Source organism: Talpa occidentalis, unplaced genomic scaffold (assembly GCF_014898055.3).
Source record: "Talpa occidentalis isolate TD23 unplaced genomic scaffold, MPIMG_talOcc4v2.1 talOcc4.6, whole genome shotgun sequence".
Taxonomy (NCBI): domain Eukaryota; kingdom Metazoa; phylum Chordata; class Mammalia; order Eulipotyphla; family Talpidae; genus Talpa; species Talpa occidentalis.
The window spans coordinates 12,462,977-12,488,872 of NW_023604972.1; the positions used below are offsets into that span (position 1 = coordinate 12,462,977).

The 25,896-nt window shown below is 42.6% G+C and overlaps 1 protein-coding gene across 1 annotated transcript in view; it reads right to left on the reverse strand.

Moving 5' to 3' along the window:
* PPARGC1A (PPARG coactivator 1 alpha) overlaps window positions 1–6,427 on the reverse strand; it is a 612,967-nt gene extending 606,540 nt beyond the window's left edge. Inside the window, exon 1 of the mRNA XM_054687884.1 lies at window positions 6,329–6,427. The gene's annotated coding sequence lies outside the window, so the exon portion shown is untranslated. The remainder of the gene's footprint in view (window positions 1–6,328) is intronic.
* Between the last annotated feature and the right edge of the window lie 19,469 nt (window positions 6,428–25,896).

Genomic DNA, 25,896 nt, shown 5'->3' on the forward strand with positions numbered 1-25,896 from the left:
GTGGTTGCCTTCTCTGTTCTGAGCTAATCTTACTTTATACTATTTACTGTGATACCTGAACAGAGATGCCACAAGTGTTCTCTGTAAGACTGCAAGCCACAGAAAAAATAAGAGGAATTGAAAATAAATGAGCCACTACAGAATTAAATTGTTAATTTATGAGACACAATGCTATACCTCTTTTAAATAATCATGTTTTAGAGAATTTTCTGGTCAAAGCAAATTATATAAAGGAATCCCAATTAAAAAAAAAAATAACTGAAATTTCCTAGCCCCTGGTGCGGGCTGTTCTTTGTCACCTCAGCAGGGTGAGCAGTTATTGCATCTGACCAGCCCCATGCTCACTGCAGCCCACTTTACTCTCCCTGTAGTCACATGAGCCCACCAGAGAACCTTCCGCATCCCACCTTCCCAGTATAACCCTGGGCCTAGCAGAATGGCTGAAAACGGTAAAAATGACAACACTGAGCCAAAATAAATCTTTAAATAAATAAAAAAAAATCCTTTTAATGTCTAACATATTCCTGGTCAATAGCATACTCCTGGACCAGGTACAGGACCAGGATGGGGCAGGTGAGGCACTTGATGGGAGACCCAAATCTCCATCATCAATAGATACTATATTTAAAAAAAAAACTGACAGGAAATATTTGACAATGAGCAAAATGTCAGAGTTTTAAGTAAAAACAAAACTGATTCCCCCTGCATCAGGTTTCAATGCAACCCCACACAGCTGCATGAAATTCTCACATGTGAGCTGAGGTGTCCAACAAGTTGACACCTATCTGCAAGCCGCAGCTCTAAGTCCGCCCGGGAGGAAGTCCTGGAGAATTCAACAAAGCAGCATGGACACATGAGTATCTTTCTTGTTTTCCAACATATGATGGCATCCACCTACCCATTAGATGTGGAACTGAAAAGCTGATGTTCACAAGACCTCCCTTTCTTTAAAGACTGGCTTTTTGTATTCCAGAGCAACAGACCAGAAACAAACGTGCAAGGTGATGTCACATTGGGATAGTGTCTGTGAAGGTAAGAAATGCAGTGACAAAGCAATGCTTCCTTGCATAGCTTCAAGGGCCCCCCCTTGCCTCGTCTGTGTGAAAAGCACCCCCTGGAGGAGTGGAGGTCACAGATATGTATGGAGATAGAAAACAATGGAGTTGTGTCTACTTTAGCTAGGATGGTCAGAGGAGAGCTCTCCAAGGAAGAGACTTCTAGCGGAAAGCATGAAGGGTAGACACTTACCAGCTCATTGCTGAGGGCACAGGGGTGTCCTATCTTGGTGCCTATCTTAGTTCAGACTTCCATAACAGGATATTACGCAGGGTGACTTAGATAGCAAGTCTATTTCTCACACTTCTGAACGCTAAGAAGTCCAAACTCAAGGGGCTAGCTGATTAGGTTCCCGGTGAAGAACTCCTTCATGGCTTTCAGAAGGCTGTCTTCTTCTTGTGTCCTCACATGGCAGAGACAGAGAGAATCAAGCTCTCTGTGTTTCTTCTAAAAGGGCACTAATTCCATCATGAATACCCCAACTTCATGACCTCATCTGAATATAATTCTTTGCAAAGACCCATCTAAAACACCATCATGGGGCCTCCCTGGTGGCGCAGGGGTTAAAAACACAGCGCTGTCAAGCTATCGGCCTCAATTGCAATATGAGTTTGGATCATAGGCCAGGGGGCTGACCCACATGGCACAGCAGAACTCTCCTGTCTCGCCCGCTGCTGCCCTCAAGCAATGTATTTCAGTCAATCTGCTTGTTCTGCTCTGTCTCTAGTGAATCCTCTCTCTCTCACGCACATACACACACATACACACTGCACCTCTGGCCTGCACCCCACTTCCTGTATGCATAAATAAATAAATCTTTAAAAAAATTTAAAAAATAAAATACCATCACATTGTGGGGGCTAAGGCTTCAACATATGAATTGGGGGGAGGTGGGGACACACAATTCAGTCCATAGCAGCAACCAAGTGCTAGAAAAACATGTGAGTGGCAAGACATAGAGACCCAAGGAGAGAATTGCAAGAGATGAGACTGGCCACCCCACACAGGGTTTTGAAGACCAAGGACAACAGTAAGGAGTTTGGGTTTAAATCAGTAATTAAGGGAAAGCCACAAGAGAGCGTTAGCTGGAAGTGGCTGAGCCAGTGCTCACTCTGATACCTCATGAACTGGCTGGAGGGAGCCCAGGCTGCGGGTAGATCCAGCAGGAGGACACTGTGTGGTCTAAGACTGGACCAGCGGGTAGCAGAGAAGATGAAAGGCACACACCCCTAGCACTTGGGGATGGGTTTGAGCTGAAAGAACAGGGAAAGAAAGAACAATCCTCGAGTTTTGGCTTAGGCAAAAGAATGGAATTACTGAGGTAATAAAAGACTAAGTGAGAAGCAGATGTAAGAGTTGGGGCTGGGTGGAGGGAGCATTATCCCATTCTGTGAAGCAGGGATTTTCCACCAGACATGAAGGTTTGGTACAAGAGAGGGGTAAATCTATTCCTGCTGATAAAACCCGTACCACTGGCTGAAAACAATCACCCAAAATTTTAGTGTCCATCAATCCTCCCACTTGTGTCTTACTCATGGCAATAAAGTTTATTCCCAATAATGCTGCTGCAATTTTTTATTCATCATCCTTGTGTTTTAGAATTACCATAGCAGTGAAATTTATATTCAACAGCATTATTACAATTTTCAGCTACTAATGAAATTATTGTTTCTGTTTGTGATGTGTTTTGAAGCTATAATGATAACATTTCCTCTCAAAAATACCACTGCAATGTTTATGTCCTCAAAACCTGCCATAAATGACAAATTACAGAATCCCTGTGAGCAGTTAAACCCTCCTCTTGGAAAAGCTGAGGTTTTTGCATTTATCATGTGGGATCTAGGTCCTTCCACGGAAGAGACTGAAATACTAAAGACTGAACTGCACAGTCTAGGAAAGAGGCATCCTGTATGTCATCACTAAAGTAAAAAATAAAATTGAGCACATCCCCCCAGAATGTCTTCTAATTCACAATGTAATGTGATATCATTTTATTATAAATTACTTCTACTGCACTAATATATATATGCATATATATACACATATATATGCATATGTATATATATGTATATGTAATACATGAACCAAAAAGAACTTGAAGAGGCTTTCATAAAATTCAAGAAGATCAGGCCTCCCTGGTGGTGCAGGCAGTTGAGCACCGCACTGCGAAGCTGTCCGCAGCCTCTGGCAGCGCGGGTTCGATCCCAGCTGGCCAGCGAGAATCCCACATGGCGAAGCAGACCTCTCCTGTCTCACCCACTGCTCCCCTCAGTAGTGTGTTTCATCAGTCTGCCTGTTCTGTTCCCCGCTCTGTCTCTGGTGAATCCTCTCATCCTCCCGCACATCTGGCCTGTACCCTGGTTCTTGTATAAAAATAAATAAATCTTCAAAAAAAAAAGTTCAAGAACCTCAAGGGCCTCCCTGGTGTTGTGAGGGGTTAAGATGCAACCTGTGAAGCTGTCTGCAGCCACTGCGGCACAGGTTTGATCCCTGGCCAGGGAGCTACACACATGGCACAGCAAACCTCTCCTGACTCACCCCCTGCTCCCCTCAACAGTGCATTACAGTGGATCTGCCTGTTCTGTTCCCCGCTCTGTCTCTAGTGAATCCTCTCACCCCCATACCTCTGGCCTGTACCCCAGTTCTTGGATGCATAAATAAATAAATCTTTAAAAAAATTCAAGAACATCGAAATTCTATTATCTTCTTCCCTCTCCCCATAGTCCCTACATACCACCTGGGTAAATGCGCCACAGTTTGGAAAGAACTGTCCTAGAACATTGTCCTCCCACACCTCCAACCCCCCACCTCTGATTCTTATCCCTCCTTCTCATTCTTTGAGAGAACTGATTTGATAATGGATTTCCAACCCCTTGAGCTAAATGCAGCACCCTAAGGGAAGGCTTAGGTGCAGAGGACGTGGGAGGACCATTTTCATGTTTTAAATTGGGGGATGTTTGAGTGAGAAGTTCAATTGAACAAAAGGCTTTGCAGTTAGTAAAATCAAGCACTACTCTCCAGAGCAGCAAGGACTGCTTCTGCCTGCCAGCTACAAGTTAGCTGTAATCTCCTTTCCGTTCTTTGCACTTGCTGTAATTTTTTCTTGTTATCTTCATGACCTCTTCTTCTAGGTTCAAACTAAAAGTCATTGAAGTAGCCCCCAATTTCTATTTATAAGTGTTTATTGAGCAGAGACTCCAATCTAGGTACTATGTGGCTACGACTTAGGTGCTACTATGCTGTTCTCACATGATTTCCAGAAAAACATAGGAAAAATTCCAAGCCAGCATTAATAAGTTCTAACCAGCAAGCAGAGGTGGAGTCCACAGAGAGTAGAGACTCCTGTTACAGCAGTTCTGATCTTCCTCATCACAAATCCAAGACGTAGCTTTATAAAATGATCCATTTATGCAAATAGCTTCTGGGGTGGTAGGCCTGGATATGTCATGAAGGTACTATTATCCAATCATGGGCAAATAGCCCAACCCTTTGGTCCAAATCCCATACATCCAAGGAGACTTTCTCCCTGAATGAATTCTTGCGAAAGAGAAGCTACCTCAGTCTCTTAACACTGACCTCCCCTGCTTATCCACCTTGTTTTGGAGACTAGTCTTAATCTTTTGATTGCTGCTCAAATTCTATGCCCTGTATCAAGCACAAAGAGAGGTCTCAGTCCCTCCTAAAAGTTCCTGTAACAGGGCCTCCAGTGGCGCAGCGGTTGAACACTGGGTTGCGAAGCTGCCTGCAGCCTCTGCAGCCCTGGTTCGATCCCCAGCCACCGGGTGAGGGTCCCACATGGCGCACAGACCTCTCCTGCCGCCCGCTGCTCCCCTCAGCAGTGTACTTCGTCAGTCTGCCTGCTCTGCTCTCCACTCTGACTCTGGTGAATTCTCTCACCCTCCCACATTTCTGACTGTACCCAGTGTTTGCATAAATTAATAAATAAATCTTTAAAAAAAAAAAAAAGTTCCTATAACAATCATTATCCTTGCACTCCCTTTGAGTTAATCTGGGAGACCTGGTTTGTTGCTCCAAATAGTTTTATTTAAATATTGTGGTGGGGGGCCTCCCTGGTGGCGCAGGGGTTAAGATGAAACCTATGAAGAAATTCGCAGCCACTGCAGCACAAGTTCGATTCCCGGCCAGCCAGAGAGAAACCCACATGGTGGGACAGATCTCTCCTGTCTCGCCCGCTGCTCCCCTCAGCAGTGTACTTCGGTCCGTCTGCCTGTTCTATTCCCCACACTGTCTCTGGTGAATCCTCTCACCCCCCCCCCCCGTGCATCTCTGACCTGTACCCCAATTCTTGTATAAAAATAAATAAATGTTTAAAAAAATAAATAAATAAATATTGTGGTGGAACTTCTCTTTTCACAAATCCTTCCAGGTTCCTGAGGTAGACCAGAAGTATCTAAAGGGCAGGAACTCTTACATCTTCCCAGAGGGAACAGCATGGCATTTGACACAGGAGAGATTTGCTGAATTCAATTTTCTTCCAAGCTCATCGTTATTTTCCTTTAATCCCTGTGAAACCAAAAAGCAATGGCCATCTCCTAGAGCTGGACTGAGGCGTAAGTCGGTCACTTAATGTAAAGCACAGACCACAATCATAATCCCTGAGCCTCAGACACATTGCTCTCATAGACATATTTATTTGATAGCATGAATTTTTCAACCTTTTGCTTTGTCTTCAACATTTAAAAATCAGGTGATATCACATACACCAGCACTCAAGCAAACAACTCTTAAACATCCACTTCTGCTAGAAAAATCAGAGCTTATGACTGCACATGCATTCTTATATAGCAACAACTGACTGAAGCTGAGAACTGGCTGCATCTTCTAGAGAAGCACAGATTTCTGGTTCATCCTGTCCTTACCATTCCCAGGCAATCTAGTGTCAGCTTAAGTTTAGATTGAAGTAACATAAAAATTCCTGTTCCTTAAAAACAGTCATCACTTATTTGTTAGCTACAATGTGGAGTGGTAGGGGCTGTGGAAAACTGATGAGGACATACTCAGTGACCACCCACCCAGTATTCTTGGTTCCTAAGCCTGCCTGTCTACCCATGTGTGTCACCTCTACTAGGTGCTTGGTGCTTAGGAAATGGTCATTTCCTGACCCACTTATAGTTCTCTTCCAGCTCTGATTTAGTTGGTTTCATAATAACCTAACTGTCTCTGTGTCCTTTTATTTCCCTTTCAGATTTGTATTCCCTGCCCCTTTCTGCCCGTGGGATCCTGCTGGTAGGACATTTGAATCAGACCTTACCTCATTCTTGGAGTCTCAGCTACCGCAGCCTGACTGCTGAAGAGCAAGTAAATGAGCAGTCTGGTCAAGGTACAGGTCCACCACCCAGCACACAATGAATTCCCGAGGCTTGCTGGACCTGGCAGCAGGGAGGCCTCACTCAGTAACAGGCCCCAAGGCACAGGAAGGAGGAGGAGGCCCAGCCGCCCTGAATGGGGACTTTGCTGCCTCAGCCCAAGACTGACCTCACATCTGTCATCCCCACAGCCCTGGCTACTTGCCAAAGAAAAGAAGGAAGGGAAGTAGGAGGGAGAGAGCAAGCAGTGGGGAGAGGCCGGGAGAGGGAATCTCTTTGAGATCTCAGCATGTTTATCATGGAAACAGTTCTTAGCCCAAGCATGGGGAGCCACCTGATTTTAGCAAAGCTACAAATGCAAAATTCAGGTTGGCCTTAACATTCAGTTGCACTAGAATGAAAAAGAAATGCTTCCCTGAGTTGTGACATTTAAGTGGTCATGCATTTTTCAACGTATCAGTTATGCAAAGATGTTTATATTCACTCTCTCCTCAGTCATGTTTCATTTAAATGGAGTGGGAAAAAAGTCTTCAGAAAGTTTAATTAAATACAATAGAATCCTAGCAATCAAAGTGAACTGCAACAGACTTCAGAGGTTAAAAAACGGAAACATAAATTCCATAAATAATGAGGGAGAAATGAAAGCAGAAGAGTAAAGTAAATAAATATTCTTGTGATCTCTACCTCTTGCTGTTTCACCTCCAAGCGTATTTCTCTCTTGTATTATATTTCTCAAAATCCAGAAAGAAAAATGTCAGTAGATGACAACATGAAAAGGTTCACGGGATGCTGAGTTCATCTAAAACCTTTAGCAGAAAGGAAAAAAATTCTTCATTTAAAGAGGTAGTTTCTCTTTTAAAAAAAAAATGTAGGGCTGCATGGATAGTTTTAATTCATAATCTCACAACCATACAAAATGAAGTTCAAAAAGGTCTAATAGAAACCCCAGATAAATTCAACCTCATCCATTTCATTCCTATGCTCCTATATAACAGCTTTCATATGGAAGAAAATGACAGCAGAGATAATGCCCTTAACTTGGGTAATCCGTTTGTTGACAGCAGGTGATAATTCGGTCTTCCTGATAGTAATCTGTTTTTTGGCAAACAAGAGAGAAAGCTGTTTGCCACGTACATTTATTTTTATGGGGAGGACATGTTTTATAAAGCTGGATTCGGGACAGTACAGGTGTGAAATTAATTGTCCAAGTTGCAAAATATGTTGGAGCTGGTATGTTAAATCTATGACGCTCAGTGGCCCTGACATGATTAAATGTTCGCTTCTATTAAGTAACCACAAGCCTGTATTTCCAATTATGGTGGCGAACTGCTTTCTGCTGAGGGGATTAGCTCAGTACTTCATTCTGCTGGTAGTTTTATGATCTGAGAACTTTAATTTTCCCAATTCAACTCTTAGGGCCTCCAAGACAAGCTGCCTGACTTTTAAATAATATATTCTCCCTTTTAAATTTCTGCCTCCTACCATTTCCTAGGAGTGCCATTTCCTGTCACCATAATTATAATAATTTGTATGTAGTTCCTGGGATCACATTTCTAATTGAGTCCTAAATTGGTTAACCTCATGAAGTTATTAATATGCTTTTTTAACCTGCACAAATTATGTATTTGTCTGCTTGGTCAAATCATGTTCATTATTACATACATTCTTCACGTTGCTTCCTTTAGTTTCGGTGTCCTTATTTTGGTCCAAAAAAATGCGCTTTGCTTATTTTATGTTAAAAATTACAGAATCACGACGGTTGGGAGGTCTGGGTAAGGGCCCAACCAGCCACACTGTGAGCTGAGCCCAGCACACCCAGCGCCAGAGCTGCACAGCCTCTGGTTTTCCTTTTGTTTTGTTTTTCTGAGACTAGCCAGGGAGAGAGGTGTGAGGCGACGCCTCGTTGTGGTTCTGATCTGCATTTCCCTGATGAACAGTGACGTCAAGTGTCCACTCTACACCTGTTGGCCGGGTGTATGTCTTCTTCGGAGAAATGTCTCTTCAAGTTCCTTAGCCCATTTTTAAAATCTGGTGATTTGTTTTTTTGCTTTTAAGTTATAGCAGTTCCTTATATATTTCCATTCCCTCGGGGAGGGAGCAGATGAAGACACTATTAGTTTAAGAACATGGGTGGGGGAGCCCTCCCTGGTGGTGCAAGGGGTTAAGTCTCAACACTACGAAGCTATCAGCAGCCACTGCAGCACAAGTTCAATCCCCAGCCAGGGTGCGACCCACATAGCACAGCAGACCTCTCCTGTCTCACCCGCTGCTCCCCTCAGCAGTGTATTTCAGTAGATCCACCTGTTCTGCTCCCCACTCTGACTCTGGTGAATGCTCTCACCCCCACCCCTCTGGCCTATACCCCAGTTCTTGTATGCATAAATAAATAAATCTTAAAAAAAATAAAGATAATCCCCAATTCCCCACAGGCAAGCCACCTAGCCCACCACCAACAGTGTCTTTACTTTTCCAAGAAAAGACCAAAACACTCTTCTCCCTCTACGACCAAGAGGCCCCAAGGCTGTGGGGAAACAGTAGTGGTCTCGTCTTCACACAGCAGCTGCGCTGCATTGTCACTGTCCTGTCCAGCACTGCGGAGTGGACTGACCAGGACAGCCCGGGCCACCACCACGACCCAGAGCCAGGCAGGTGACTCCCAGGGTTAAGCCAATCACCCGCTGGAGAACGGAATCAAGCAAGACAGAAAAGAACAGCCGTTGGGACAGGTCACTGGAGCTAAGAGGTGATGATGCAAATCAGGACCTGCAGCCACGTGGGCTGAAGCAGGTCAAACAGTCAGGGAAGAGAGAGGGTCTCCATGCTGGGCAGGGCAGGTGGCCTTCACCGACTCTGCAAGCTGTGTGAGTGTGTATTGGGGCAGTGGGGAAGGTTTCAATCACAAAGAGGAAGCAGCCCCAGAGAGCCTCTCCCCCAGGACACTGAGGGGCAATAGTCGGCTGCATCTACAGTCCAACTTTTCACCAACCCTTCCAACTGGCCAATTTTGCTTTGCGATAATATCCAACAAAACAGAGGTCTGCTAGCTTAAACGTTTAAAGCCAGAAAGAAAAAGAAAAATACTGGATAGTCTCACTCAAAGCAGGAATTTAGGAAACCTAAATAAGAGACCAGGAAAAAGACTAATTATAATAAAGTAAAAATCAAAATCAAAATCAACAAGCAACTATAAGCCAGAAACACACTGTGGGGTGGGGGGGGGAGGGATTAGGGTCAAAATAAGGGGGTGGGAATTGTACGGGGACTATAACCAAGATGAAAATGCATACATTGTGCAAAAACGAAAAATGATGTAAAAATATATAAAATTTAAAAAATTGGAAAAAAAAAACATTTCTTTCTAAACACATTGGAGGCCTCACAGGGGTACAAAGAGGGTGTCCACTGTGGTTGTCCCATTTCATCCACTGCTGGACTTAACCTCTCGATGACCCCGGGCATCTCCCCGGCACATGCTGGTTAAATTTTGCCATCCTGGCCCAGGGGTTAAGGCTCAGTGCTCTCACCATGATGGCCTGAGTTTGATCCCCCACCAGGGAGCAACCCACATGGCACAGCAGCCCTCTCCTGTCTCGCCCGCTGCTCCCCTCAGCAGTGTATTTCAGTCAGTCTGCCAGTTCTGTTCCCCACTCTGTCTCTGGTGAATCCTCTCACCCCTCTCACAATTATGGACTACACCCAGTTTTCCTATGTGTAAATAAGTAAATAAATCTTTTAAAAAACAATAAATTTTCGCCATGCTCAATTTTCTTAACACTCACCTTTTTATCCAAACATATTCTTTTCCTATATAACTGGATATATCAGCTCCACACTTTGCAATCGTCTCACTTAATGAAACAGCAGTTTGTGCCGTGGGTTTGTCTGCTGTTGCTATTTGAAGAGACCCTTTCAGGCTCTCAACTTGCACGTCTCACCAGCAGAAATCCTGCCCACGCTGGTAAACAGAGGCAGTTCTGAAAATGACCCTCTTGCAGCCCCTGACACCACCATCTCTCTCACCCAGTTTACACAAGAGCCCCCAACTGATCATTCACGTTCCCTCATTCTTCTTGGCTCTGCTAGTCTCCTTCAAAGCAGCCACAGTTGGAAACACAAACCAGATCATGTCCTTCCCCAGCTTAAAAATCTCCAGTGGCTTCCCAGATCACTGAGAATGAATTCCAAACTCCTCACATTCTACCCACAGTCTCGAGGAATCTGGACTCTACCACCGAGCCTGAACCCCTGCACACCTGCCACTCACCCAGCTGCTGGCACGTGCAAGTGCTGCCCACTTCCTGTGGAACAGGTACCCTGCCCCTCGGCCCTCCGTGGGGACCCTCTCTCAGCCACCCAAGTCTGAACCCCCACACCATGTCACTGTGGGTGCCATCACATGGTGCTCTTTAATAATCTTTCTAGCACTTAATCACTTTCAAAAGTTACCCTGTGCCCACATTAAATGTGATTGTTTTGAATCGGTCGCCACCTGCCACATTATAAATTCCACCAAAGCCAGGGGCTACCTTTCTTGCTCACTTCTACATAGCCAAGATCTAAAACAGTGCGTAAAACATGATCCAGCCCCCAAAATATTCATTGAAAGAACACTCCTGTAACTTGAGATTGGAAGAGTTACTATTTTTTAGGTAGTTTTGCTCAAAAGATTCTTCCCCATTTATAAGCTCAAAGTACTAATTTCTACCTTAACATTACTTTTTCCACTGATAATGGAAATAATAGTCACCATTTGGTTTTGAAATACCACCCTATGTTAAATACCTAAGCAATCTGCATTCATTATAGGTCAACCAAAAAGAACTGGATATTACCTGTCTCCTATAATAGGATTGTATTTTCTGAAGAATCATGTTATTCTGGGGTTTTACCTTCTAATTTTCTTTGGTATTACATGTTTTTATTCCCTGGATATAAATAGGGAATTTTTTCCATTTTGTTTGCAGGGAAAAAAATATTAATACCTGAGGCAGACAACAGACCTTCTAGAAACTACCTCATTGGCATGTGTGAGAGCAGGAAGCATCTTGACAAAGGAATAAATGCTTTTGCTCATAGGAAATATGATATTGAAACCTGCCTCATCACCAACATGGCTGTTAGGAAAAAAATCCAGGAGACAGAGATAAATGGGGTCAAATGAACATTATGGCTTCCCCCAAATTGTCCCTTGCAAACCTGATTAGCATCTGTTCATATGTATCACATGAGTATTCCTTCTCTCTCTTTTTATCCTAACATCATTGTTCTAGCTTCTGTTTGCTTCCCCCACGTCAACACAGTCCTAAGCTTTCCATGTGTATCATCTCATTTAACTCTTAGAATAACCCCAGATGGTAGATGGTACCATATTCATTTTACAGATCAGAACACTGAAGATGAGGTCCTCCCCGGTGGCACAGCAGTGGAGCGCTGGGTTGCAAAGCTGCCCGCGGCCTCTGCGGCGCCGGTTCGATCCCCGGCTGCTCCCCGGCCACCGGGGCGAGGGTCCCACATGGCGCGCAGACCTCTCCTGCCGCCCGCTGCTCCCCTCAGCAGTGTACTTCGGTCCTTCTGCCTGCTCTGCTCCCCGCTCTGGCTCTGGTGAATTCTCTCACCCTCCTGCGCTTCTGACTGTACCCAGTGCATATATAAACAAAACAAACAAACAAACAAACAAACAAATAAATAAAACATGCCTCTATAAAAAAAAAAAAAAAGAACACTGAAGATGAGTAACTGGTAGTGTTGGCTGTAAGATACCAGACATTCACCATTACACTGGTGTTGGATTTCCTTCTAGAACTTCTATGTGGATGGATTTCAATTTGGCAAGGTCCTAACTTTAAAGTGATATGGACTTCTTATCCTGTCCTGCCTGCTGAAATAGAAATGTTTCAGAGATTCTTTTCTGCCAGTAAAAACGAAGAAGCAGAAACCTGGATTATACTCACTAGTAAAATCAATATGACAGTAGTAACCACTGTGCTGGATTCTTCAGTACAAGTAACCTTTCTCGCTTGTCTTGATTTCAGAAACACTGCATATTAAGTTTGGGCCAGGTGCCTACGGACAGCCTGGAAGACAGTACCTCACCATCTGAATGGTGGGCCATTTGAAGAAAACAAATAGCTTGCTCCAAATTCCTCACTCTTTTCAGCCTCGATGGAAATGCAGCTCTGTGCCTCTCGTTGGCCTTCAAATGACCACCCACACAGGCCTCTTCTGTTATAAAAGACTTTCTCAGAATCCAAAAACTGTCTAAGAAAACAATTATTTCTTTTTGTAACTCTTCTGAGTCTGCTCAAAGACAAGCAACCACAGGGAATTTGATTAGGATCACAGATAGATCTAAAAGTAATAGGAAGGCACTAAGCTGTGCTAATCAGCACTTCGGCTTGGGTTCTTAATCAAATAATGCTTTGATTTTCATTATTTTGTTTAATCTATAATACCCCTTCCCAGCATATAGCACCAACTTTGATTTTATGTTTGCAGAAAAATGAATGCTGTATCTACATTTGTGTTGCATCTTATCGACTAGAATTAAGATCACCATTGACCAAGCATTTTAAAGTTTTTCTTAAACAGGCAGGGTTTGTCATTTTTTCCATCCTATTGAACAGCTTTTGAAAATGCTGGCTAATGTCTCAATCAGGCAAGACCCTAACGACATTTCAACAAGCATCTCTCCCACGTAGGTCCATTGCTTTCTTACTTTGATGCAGTTCTTCAGTCTACATGATGGTCATTACATTCTATGGCATGAAGTGCCCCGTGGGGCCAAGAGGGTTGGAGTGTTTGTATGTATCAAATTGGCTGGGCCATGGTATCCAGATATTGGGTCAAGCATTATTCTGGCTATTTCTGGAAGGTGTTTTTGGAGGAGATTAACATTTAAACAGCTGATTTCGAATAAAGCATATCACCCTCCATGATGTGGGTCGGCCTCATCTAATTAGTTGAAGCCTTAATAGAAGAAAGACTGACCTCCCCAGAGCAAGAATTCTTCAGAATGTCTTGAGATTTGAAGGGCAACTCTTCCCTGGGCTTCTAGCATGCCAAGCTACCCTGCAGATTTGAGGCTTACCAGGCCTCTGCAATTGTACAAGCCAATTACTTAAAACTTTCTCTCTCCCCAGACACACACACACACACACACACACACACAATTTGTTCTGCTTCTCTGGAAAACCCTAATGCAGACTGTTTCAGAGAAATCTATCACTGCTGTCATTTACAGTCCAGACTGACCTTCTTTTTTTAGTCAACAGAACATGGTCTAATTGTATAGGTTGATCTAAGAAGTTCTGTTCTCTAAACAACATCCCTTCAGTCATTCTGTACTAGTTATGATTTTGAATGAGCGCAGATTAGAAAGCCCTCACTTTCTTGTTCATGGTGAGTCAAAAGGTACTCGGCCACACTTTTACCTCCCTTCTAAAGTACAGGCCTTGAGATCACTGTATATCTGGAAGACCATATCCCCAGTCGATAGTTTAGTTTATGTTCTCATAAACAAGTAGTCATCCATGCCAATTAACCACAGTTGACTGGAGGATCTACTGTTGCATGTGTTGGAGACAAAAGACAAAGAATGTTGCCCTCATGGAGCTTGCAATCTAGTAGGGCAGACATTAAAAATAATGGCAAAAATTATGATATCACTTGGCATTTACCACCCTATCAAAGGGCCTGAGCTTTCAACCTTATTACTACTATGTTAATGCTATATAGAATGAGGTAGAGGGTGTTGGGGAGAGGTTATTATGGGCTGAATTGTGTCTCCCTTCCCCCCACCCCAAAATTCACATTGAATTTTTAACTGATAGTGTCTCAGAATATGACAGTATTTGGAGCCAGGGTCTTTACACAGGCAATGAAATTAAAATGAGGTCATTAGGATGGGCCCAAATTCAATATACGTAGAATCCTTATAAGGAGAAGAAATCTGGACACAGACACAAACAAAGGAAAGTCAATGAGAGGAGACAAAAAAGAAGATGGGCATTTACAGCTGAGGAGGGAGGCTTGGAACAATTCTTTTCTCATGGCCCTCAGAAACCAGTCCTGCTTATATCTTGATGTTGAACTTCAAGAACTGTGAGAAAATAGGGCCTCTCTGGTGGTGCAAGGGAGTAAGGTGCAGCTACTGCAGCGTGGGTTCAATCACGGCAAGCTGGGGAGATACCCACATGGTGCAGCAGACCCCTCCTATCTCGCCCGCTGCTCCCCTCAGCAGTGTGTTTCAGTCAGTCTGCCTATTCTGCTCCCCATTCTCACCCTTCTACCTCTGCATCTCTGGCCAGTACCCCAGTTCTTGCATGTGTAAAAAAATAAATCTTCAAAAAAAAAACAACTGTGAGAAAACAAACTTCTGTTGCTTGTTACCCAGTCCAAGGTACCTTTTTACAGAAGTGCAAGAAAATGAATACAGAGGTTACACTTAAGAATTATGTGGACCTATGGCCTCCCTGGTGGCACAAGGGGTTAAGATGCAACCTATGAAGAAGTCCGCAGCCACTGCAGCACAAGTTCGATATCCAGCCAGGGTGCGACCCACATGGCACAGCAGACCTCTCCTGACTCACCCACTGCTCCCCTCAGCAGTGTGTTTCAGTAGATCTGCCTGTTCTGTTCCCCTCTCTGTCTCTGGTGAATCATCTCACCCACCACACCTCTGGCCGGTACCCCAGTTCTTGTATGCATAAATAAATAAATCTTTAAAAAAAAAGAATTATGTGGACCTGTAGTTGAAGGTAAGAGTAAATAAGAGGTATCATAAAGGGATAATCAAACTTACTTGATGACTAGTAGTAGTGAAGGAAGGAAATCAAGACAGGTAGGCGTGTAGTCAATTATAAAAGTATCCCTGATTCCCTCCCAGCCACCCACCACCCACTTCCCACGCCTGGCACACACGTGTCCTTGTGATGTACAGTGCCTCCCATCGAGAGTATCTCTTCTCCATTCCCTGAATCAGGGCCGGCATTATTCTGGCTAGTAGAATGCGACAGAAGGGATGTTTTAGGAGTTCTAAACCTAGTCTTCAAGAGATCTTGCAGTTTCTTCACTTGCTCCTCTTCTTGGGAATCTGGGATCAGCTCTATATCAATGAGCCTAGGCTGGCCTGCTGGATAAAGAATATATCGCTCAGTTAGCCCCATACCCCCAGCCCATGGCCAGGCATCTGCTAGATACACGAGTGAGGTCAAATGCCAGCTGACTGCACCTGTAAGTGAATCCAGCTGAATTCAGCAGTAGAACCACCTGGCTGGTCTCAGTCCACATTCTTGACCCATATAATTACACACTTATAAGTAGTTCCTGTTTTAAACTGCAACGTTTGGGGTGATTTGGTATACTGCAGAGTAAGCTCAGGTAGAGGAAGAATATAAGAAGGTATTCAAGAGCAACGCAACCTGGATGAGGGATTCTTTTTTAAACACACTGTGCCTGAAATATCAATGGAAATTGTCAAGTCTCCAGTTGGTTAAATAGTCCTGGAGCTCAGGAGAGAAATCTTGCCTGGAAATACAAATGTGAAAGCCAATCATGTGACAGACACCCATGCATGAGTTGACTCACCTCAGAAAGTAAGTACAGAGTAAAAAGGCTAGGGAATTAAGGACAGTGGGCAGTGTTTGGGGTTGCAGACATTAACAGTGAATGAACTTGATGAATCAAACAAGGCCTACCAAATGGCACTGGGTTGAGTCCAGTAAAATTACATTGGCAGTCTTTATCCTAAGTGGAGTTTTCTGCCAGTTTGCATACAAAAGCAAATAAGAGGGGCCTCCCTGGTGGCACAAGAGGTTAAGACGCAGCACTATGAAGCTATCCACAGCCACTGCAGCATGAGTTCAATCCCTGGCCAGGGAGGTGACCCACAATGTGCAGCAGATCTCTCCTGTCTTGCCTGCTATTCCCCTCAGCAGTGTATTTCACTCAATCTGCCTGTACTGTTCTCCACTCTGTCTGTGATGAATCCTCTCACCCCCTGCACTTCTGGCCTGTACCCCAGTTCTTGTATGCATAAATAAATAAATAAATAAATACAAATAAGGCAGTTGGCTGGATTGGTCCAAGATAGGATTTTGAGGACATTAGAAGGGTAAGAGATAAAGGGCTTTGAGGATTTGGCAAATGAGTGGTTAGAGTGATATATCACAGGTTCTTGGCTGCCTGGAAGGCAAAAAAAGGAGTGAGAGGAAACATGTAGTTGATGAATGAGCAAAAAGGGAGAAGTAGTACAGGGACTAGAGATCTTGGAACTAAACGGATGGTGGCAGAAAGGTGCTAGGCGATCTTCTTATGACGCAACTCTGAAGTTAAGTCATCCTCCTGGAGTGCCATCCTCCTGGCACTTACACTGAGGATCACCCTGGAGGTGGCAGTTGGGGTGAAGATGACAGTGGGTGCCAGATGTCTGAGCCGGGGGGTGGTGAGGAACGAAGCAAAGGGAAGGGACAGGGAGATGATAAAATAACCAGGAAGAGTAGGATGTCATTGAAGGGACTTTCACTGCAATGATCCTACAGGCTGTGAGACAGTGGCAAAGTGACTTTCTAGACGCAATGACCATAGCTCCCCTGGGTCCACGGAAGGTGGAAAAATGAACAGCTGCTGCCCCCTCCCCTAAAATGTACTTCCTTAAGGAAGAATCGAATTGTAGTAAAGGCAAGACTTGAGGAAAGGAAGTTTACTCTTAAGAGACAAGGCACTTTTGAAAAAGCAGCGAAAACATCAACTGAAAAATCAAGACATGGGACCAGGCAGAGAGGAGGAGAATGACCTTCACTGTGGAGCACCCCTAATTACCTTTGAAGAAGAGTCTGTATTTTCACAAGTGTCTCTCATATTTGTCATGTCTGAGCCCAGACCAGACCGACAGTAATGATGCATTAATATAGCATCAACATTCCTCTTCCCCGGGAATTATCTCTGGAATGACAAGAGACACTGCTTAGAATCCAGGCTTATTTCTTGTTTTGAAGTTGATGTAGTTCAGTGAATGGAACCAGAAAGATTTTTCCTGTCGATCTCAACAGAACATAAGCTGGTAGGTATTTGCCGAGATATGCCCTGGAAAGAGAAAAACACTCATCTGATAACCAGAGTTAAACTCCTGGGATAAACCATCAGCTTGGTTCATCTGACCCATTGTTCCAGCAGCCCAAAGAATTTGCAGAAACTAAAGATGAAAGAAGAGCATCATTGTTCTAAGGATGACCTCTTGACTGATGGGATCATTAAAAGATTATTTTTGAAGTTTTCAAATGGGCCAAGAAAACACTGTGAAATGAGGATTTATTTTATAATAGCCTTGACTCGGTCCCCTGACATGCAACGGTTGAGAATGTAAATCGGTGCTTCTTTTCTGAGAGACAATTAGTCTTAAAAGATTGTACACCCTTTAACCCAGCAGATCTAAAACTGGGTGTTTTCCAAAAGAAATAATCATAGATATATACCAAGTTTAGTCATAATTGGCAACAATCTAAAGATCCAATATTTAGGAGGATGGTTAGAAAATAGTCCTATAATCATGCAGTGGAAAATAAAAGGCATACAGAGACATAGGAAATAATGCCTGTCAAGTTAGTTATGTGCTATTGGGCTAAAATCAGGTTATAAAATATAAACATGGGCCTCCGTAGTGGCACAAAGGGTTAAGCGTGGCAGACCTCTCCTGTCTCGCCCGCTGCTCCCCTCAGCAGTGTGTTTCAGTAGATCCGCCTATTCTGCTCCCCATTCTGTCTCTGGTGAATCCTCTCCCCCGACACACACACATCTGGCCAGTACTCCAGTTCTTGTATGCATAAATAAATAAATCTTAAAAATATATATAATATAAACATGTAACACCAATTTAAAAATGAAATACATATGCCTAAGACAAAAACTGGAGCAATACATATTTAAATATTATTTGTGATTATCTTTAAGTGTTTGCATTACATATTATTTTGATTTCCCTCTTCTGGATTTTTCTAAGAAAAATTTCTAAAACAGAAATATTTCACATCTGTAATAAGAAACATCCATAATATGCTTTTATCAGTTTCCTAGCATATGATATTGAATGAAAATACCCAAACCAATTAAGCTTAAATGTGTATTTTTTAAATTAAGTAAAATATAAGGAAGAAAAAATACATAACAAAAGAGATAGTTGTCCTAATTTTAAGGGGAAAAATGAAACTCCCTTTTTTGTGAATGTCCTTTTGGAAAGAACATTCCTGCCTGTCTGTGTTCTGACCCTTTTCGAATAAGGGGACAATATTTTTAAATTTAAAATTTAAATTAAAAAATTTTAAATTCAAAGGTTATTTCTCTATTCAAATGATCAATAAGGATTTTAGTTTTTTCTCTATTCAAATGACCAATAAGGATTCTACATCCTCCACTATATTTAATGTTGCAGGTGGTGTGTCTTTTTTTTAAGTTATTTATACATCAATTAATAAAAAATTATCATTATTTACTCTAATTACAACGGGCATAAAATGAGTAAAAATAACAACTAGCATTCAAGCAGTATTTAATATTTATGATGCCTTCTTTAGTACTTGTATATTTGCCTAAATGTAAAAATGAGGCATTTTCCCCAAATTCTCCAGAAAAGAGTAATATTCAAGTATTTGTGAAGGCTTTCTTATTAGAGGACAATCTCTAATTACTGACTTTAAATAACTAAGCAATGCTTGGGGGAAGGCTCATTAGCTTGAAATGACCTCAGTCAATGCTTATTTGGGATGTTTTGAAAGGTCACTTGAAAGAATCAGTTACAGAGGACGCCAAGAGATTCACTGTGGATTTAACCATTGTTCATGGAGTGAGGCCCCACAATGCAAATGTTTAATATCATTGTAAACAAGCATTTTAAAAATAACTACCTAAGTGAGTACAATGCATATTTATTTGACATTTACTTTTTTTCTGGGTCTATAGTCAGTGTCACTATAATATAAAAATGGTTTCCTTTTCTCGACAAATCTCCTCTACCATCATAACCACTGAACACACCCGACAGTTTATAAACACTCCCCAAAATGTCATCATAGTTGATTGTACCAGCACAGTGAAAGAAAGAATGTGGCCAATATTTTACAAAGATGAGCCAGTGTTTATTTTAATACATATATACAAAGATTTGTCATGGGTTAGTGACTTATTCTTTAAGATCAGTTTAATTAGGGAAAGAGATGTTTAAATTATTTCCTTTTTTAAAGATTTATTTTTATTTAATTATGCATACAAGAACTGGAATGTAGGCCAGAGGTGCAGGGGTTGAGAGGATTCACCAGAGACAGAGTGGGGAGCAGAACAGGCAGATCTACTGAAATACACTGCTGAGGGGAGCAGCAGGTGACACAGGAGAGGTCTGCTGCACCGTGTGGGTAGCTCCCTGTTGGGTGATCGATCAAACTCATGCCACAGTGGCTGAGAGATAACCTTTTTAGTTTGATATAGAGAAAAGAAAGAAAGATTCCACTAGCACTGCTACATGGGGCTCAAAATGAGTCCCCAACGTCAGATGCTACTTGGCTCTCTAGCCGGGATGAATAATTTTAACCCAGAAAAAGTTTAGGAATCCACCGAAGTGTAACAAAACCCAAAATAAAACATTACACTAGATTTAGTAATTAAACTGTTCCCTTGGCATTGTCAACACAGCAGATTTTAAATGATGCAACGATCTTAACTCTCCACTAAGTTTGAAAGCTCTCTTCCTCACTTGTGACAGACAGAACCGGGTGGAAAGCAACTCTCCCATCAAGCTCACTAACTCACATGGTCTCCCCTCTGCTAACTCCTTCCCTCAGCTGAGCAAAGGAGAGGGAGGGCTCCTGAAGAATCAGTACCACCAAGGAGGACCATCCTGTCACCTTGGATGAGTACCGGTCGGCTTCTAAGTTTGAGGTGAGGAAAAGGTCAGCCCCCCTCCCTTCACCTATGCTTCTTTTTTTTTTTTTTTTAATAGAGGCATGTTTTATTTATTTATTTGTTTGTTCGTTTTTGTTTATACATGCACTGGGTACAGTCAGAAGTGCGGGAGGGTGAGAGAATTCACCAGAGCCAGAGCGGGGAGCAGAACAGGCAGAAGGACCGAAGGACACTGCTGAGGGGAGCAGCGGGTGGCAGGAGAGGTCTGCGCGCAATGTGGGACCCTCCTCCGGTGGCCGGGGAGCAGCCGGGGATCGAACCGGCACCGCAGAGGCTGTGGGCAGCTTCGCAACCCAGCACTCAACCGCTGCGCCACCAGGGAGGCCCCTACCTATGCTTCTTTAAGTGTATATCTTTCCTTTTTCTTTCTGGGTCCTTCAAACAATTAAAAGGAGATGATGATGATGATAAGAGGAAGAGCAGGAAGGGAAGAAGAGCGGTAGATAGAGCATCCTTTGATCTGTGCATAGATATAGATGCAAACGGATTTTTATATATGCATATACACTTATACAAAAGGAATTATATACACACAGATATCCATGTCATGTGATTTATGTCACTCTTGAAATCAAGGACACCCACTATGTAGGAGTTCAGTGAATTTGTTGAAAAAAAAAAAAATGACCAAAAAAAAAGGAATTAGGGCCTCCCCGGTGGCACAGCGGTTGTACGTTGGGTTGCGAAGCTGCTGCAGCCTCTACAGCGCCGGTTCGATCCCCGGCTGCTCCCCGGCCACGGAGGAGGGTCCCACATGGCGCGCAGACCTCTCCTGCCGCCCGCTGCTCCCCTCAGCAGTGTACTTCGGTCCTTCTGCCTGCTCTGCTCCCCGCTCTGGCTCTGGTGAATTCTCTCACCCTCCCACACTTCTGACTATACCCAGTGCTTGTATAAATAAATAAAAATAAATCTTTAAAAAAAAAAGGAATTATCCTTCACAGATACTTCTTGTCAAATTCTTCCCATGCTTTCCTTCTGCCCCATTCTTATTCTCTTTCTACCTGCCCAAATCCTCACTATTTCTCAAAGCCCAAAGCCAATGCCACTCCTTTTTAAAATCTGTGATTCTTCCAGTTAAAAGTGAATAGCACACACCTTATTCACCATCATCTACTTTTCTAACCTTCTCTGCACAGACAAGGCCCATATCTAACCCACACCCATGTTGAAGGCGGTGGCTTTGTTCACCTCTGCTTCTCCTCCATCATCCATGCATCATTTCGTCTACCTGCAGACAATCAGCATGTGGTTAAAGCATGGGCGTGAGAGCCAGACACAATAGATACCCCGGCCATATCGCTCAGTATCTGTGTGATCTTGGTTAAGTTGCTTCACCACTCTGTGCTGCACTCAAGGTTTTGTAAACAAGCGTTTTAAAAATACCTAAGTGAGTACAATGCATATTTATTTGACATTTACTTTTTTTCTGGGTCTATAGTCAGTGTGCTTGTACTTCACCACTCTGTGCTTGTACTCAAGGTTTTGTAACAGGTAATATGGAACACTAACAATAGTCTACAGCTCACAGAGCTATTTTGAGGACTTACTGAGTTCATCCATATAAAGCACCTTGTGAGGTTTCTGGAATGTATAGTAAGTGGTCAATACAAGGATTCTATAATTGTTGACTCAACATAATTTGCTGAGCATCTACTATGTGCACTTTGCTTGGCTGTCACACCAGTCAGTACTCTAGAAATACCTGAGGACTGGCTGATAAGCCCAAACACTGACTCAGCCCTTTGTTAGTCAATAACAAATTTCTTTCTAGGTCCAAGGTCTCATTTAATCCTTCCAACCATTGTATGGGTGGATGTCATCAGTCCTACTTTTATGCAGGAGCAAATGGAGTCCCGTCTGCTCTGAATAGCACATGCACATACTCGCTGGGTGAAAAGTCTCTGTAGTGTTCACCTCACAAGCCCTCTAACTTCTAGCGATTTTTTCCATTCCCTCCTGCAGCTCCCTCGACTTCACACGAAGCATCTTTTTTAGCATCTGTTCAGCCTGACTCCTGTCATTAGATACATTCTTGTGTGTTTATAATGCACCACTGATTTGTTTCAGACTAAATCGTGGGATCTAAAAATAAAGTGATGTTGAACATATTTCTTTGCATATTAACTTTAAAGAAATAGATTAATCTTTTAGAAATAATCAAAAATGAATGATCCACTCAGCATGTAGCAGTTACCCAAAAAAATAAAATGAAATGAAAATTAAAAACTCTGAGATTCCCATTTTTCCCCCTTTATCCTTTCTGAATTTATTAAGTATACACTTCGTAATTTTTCATTTTGAAAATTAAGAGGTCTAGTGAGCCCACGGCAAGCCAATTGTGGTCTTCCCCGAAGACCCTTCCAGGAAAGCAGGACACATTCATTCTCCAAGTTCAAGTCCCATTTTCAAAACTGACACTGCAGGATGGTCCTCCCCATCCTAACACATGCAGCAAAGATCAATAAATAAGGTGACGCATAAGATGACATGTCAGTACCCCTGTCCTCTCTGTCTACTACAGGCTAAGCATGATGAGGAAGGCGGCGGTACCAGGAGAAAGCAACAGTAAACATGGGCCTCCCGGGTGGCGCAGCGGTTGAGCGCTGGGTTGCGAAGCTACGCGCAGCCTCTGCGGCGCCAGTTCGATCCCCGGCTGCTCCCCGGCCACCAGAGGAGGGTCCCACATGGCGTGCGGACCTCTCCTGCGGCCCGCTGCTCCCCTCAGCAGTGTATTTCGTCAGTCTGCCTGTTCTGTTCCCTGCTCTGGCTCTGGTGAATTCTCTCACCCTCCTGTGCTTCTGACTGTACTCAGTGCTTGTATAAATAAATAAATAAATCAAAAAAAAAAAAAAAGAAAGAAAGAAAGCAACAGTAAACATGACAATACAGGAGGGGATGGGTTATGGTAGGAGAGAGGTAGATGTGGCAAAGAGAAAAACTCAGTCCTGCCCAAGTAAAATATGTCTCCTGTTTGAGAAACCACTGACTGACAACATTCTCCTCCTCCATAGACTCATGCACATCCATGTTGATTATTAGCTTCTTTTCTTCTTTTGAAATCTGAAAGCTCTCTTGATCCTCCACCCTTGGGTGTTGATCAAAAGCCACCATGAGGCGTGTGACATCATTTTATTCAATGTGATGTTTCCTATCACCCCAAAATGGTTATAATCTTCTGGTTGCAACACTAAGTCATGAGGCAAGTTGCAGTTTATAAAATGTAGTCATTCCACGCCACATTTCATTCGGGAAGAGGGAGGGTTACGTGGAAGATGAACAATTATCAGATTGTCAATGGAATTCAATAAATGTTGTTTAAAAAAACTAATTATTTGTTACAATAACCAGCTACTACTGACACTTTGTATTTGGAGATTTGTAAACTACTTCCATTTGAAATGTAATTGATTCCATTTTTATCATTTGTTCAAGTTTATGTGGTTGTTCTCATCCTAAGAGATGATAACATCTATTTTCAGCAAATTATACATTATAATTCCTCATTCAAAAGCTGTAACAGAAAACAAAATGCTAATTTATGCTGTAAACGAAACTACAGAATCATAATCATTCATTGTTAACATTAAGGACTCAACTGCTACTGGAAATAATAAATTGAAGCAAAATATGGTAGGGGTAGTTAGTTAGTTTTCTTTCTTTCTCTTTGTGTCTTTTTGGCTATTATGTTTCGTTGTTACACAACTAACACACTTCCTGATACCCATTCAGGCAAGAGATTACTTGCATGTTTTGTCTTTTCCCAGATACAAACCAGAAGTCCTCTGCCTCTAAGCTATTCCCCGCAGCTCTGTACTTCAAATCTGCAAGACGTGCTCACCAAGCAATCAGAAATGCACGCTAAAGAGGGGGGTCACACAGGAGCCACACACCTGCTTTCCCACACTTCATTAAGCTTCCACACCTACATTTTCTTTTATATCAGCCTTCACCCTCCCCCGCCCCCCAGTCTCCCCAGTAACAGGACCCCCCTCTCTGCCATACCTGGTCAAGGTGAGCCATCCCCCCCTGGCAAGCTTCCCCTCTGCATCAGGGAATTTAGGAAACAAACAGAAATCCAGTAACTTTTATTAAATCAGGTCAATTCAGGTCGATTGTTATTAACAAAAGGGGTGGGGGAGACCTGGTACCCTATTTCAGACACTGCTCCCTTAAATATCATCAAGTAAATAGACAGTAACATCACCTAATGGCATTTTCTCCTTTATTTTTTTAAACATAGAATCAAAGAAATATTTAAGAATTATAACAAAAACGTGAAATCTTTGGAGACCAAAAGTCACGCTGCCTTCCAGAGTAAATCACGTTTCTGCTGCCCTTTTATTTAATGCTGTCTGCTGTCCACATTTACCTCTTCACTGGCAAAGTGTGATCATTGATTTCCTATGCTCTCCTGGAAGGAAGTTCTGCTTCCTTGATGATGACTACAAAAGGTAGGTGACCCCACTCTCATTCCAATGCAAACCCTGCACTTTTACATTTCCGCCAGGGCTACAAGAATGTGAAACCAGTGCCCTCTTCCTAGAGACTGTCTTGCTGTAACTACTGACATTTAATGTTTTCCCTCCTCTTCTCACAACTATATTTTGGAAGATCACAATAGAAGAGATGCCCCTATAAAAGGTATTAGTTCATGATGGACATAAATGTTAGGTGCGTGATTTGGTAGGAAAACACCTGTTATAAGAGGGTCATGATGAGAAAGGTGAATTCCAGACTGCATAGCTATACTGCAAGCATAGCTATAATGCAAACCCAAAGCGATACGGGTTTGCTTATAAAATGAGAATGAGTTATGCCTCAAAAGAAGCCTGACAAATATTTATTTTTCTAGGTAGACAAAATGTAAAAAAAAAGACTTGTAACAACTTGTTACCAATGTAAAACACTGGTCCCACTTTAATCATTCAGATGCACCAATTCATATACACATGACAGGGTTTTGATGCATCTGAATGGATAAATATACAAATGGTTTCAGTATAGATGATACAGATTTGATATGTAACATATAAGAGTTCTGAGGTATGTGAATAATTATAACATTATTCCATTTGTGTATGTTACAATTACCTTTCTTCTGTAGAGTATGTTTTACTAATATTTACAAACATTTGGAATGAGCCCTCCATTAAATCATAATTATTTGACAGTGGAAGCTTGCAATCTCAAGACCCTATCTATCTTTTAAGCTGGACCAGCCATTCAAACCAAAAAGAATGGTGAACTCAAGCATTTAGTACATCACCAAGAAAAAAAAGTATCAGGTAGTTATATTTGATTTTGCCAAAACAACAGGCCTTTTTTTTTTTTTTTTTGCCAAAACAGAAGACCTCATTCATCAAAGACGATGATATCTGGTTAGGTCAGTGACCAGGACGGTGGGCAAACAAAACAGGAGTGCCTTGCTATTTCACGAAGCTTGCAAATGATTGACACCATGTCAAACCTGCTAGAAATGTACATGTGACCACATGAGGTGGTCCAGAAGTGTAAGCAGCATGGAGAACAAGACTAAGCTGGCACTCTGGGCTCTGAAATGAAATTG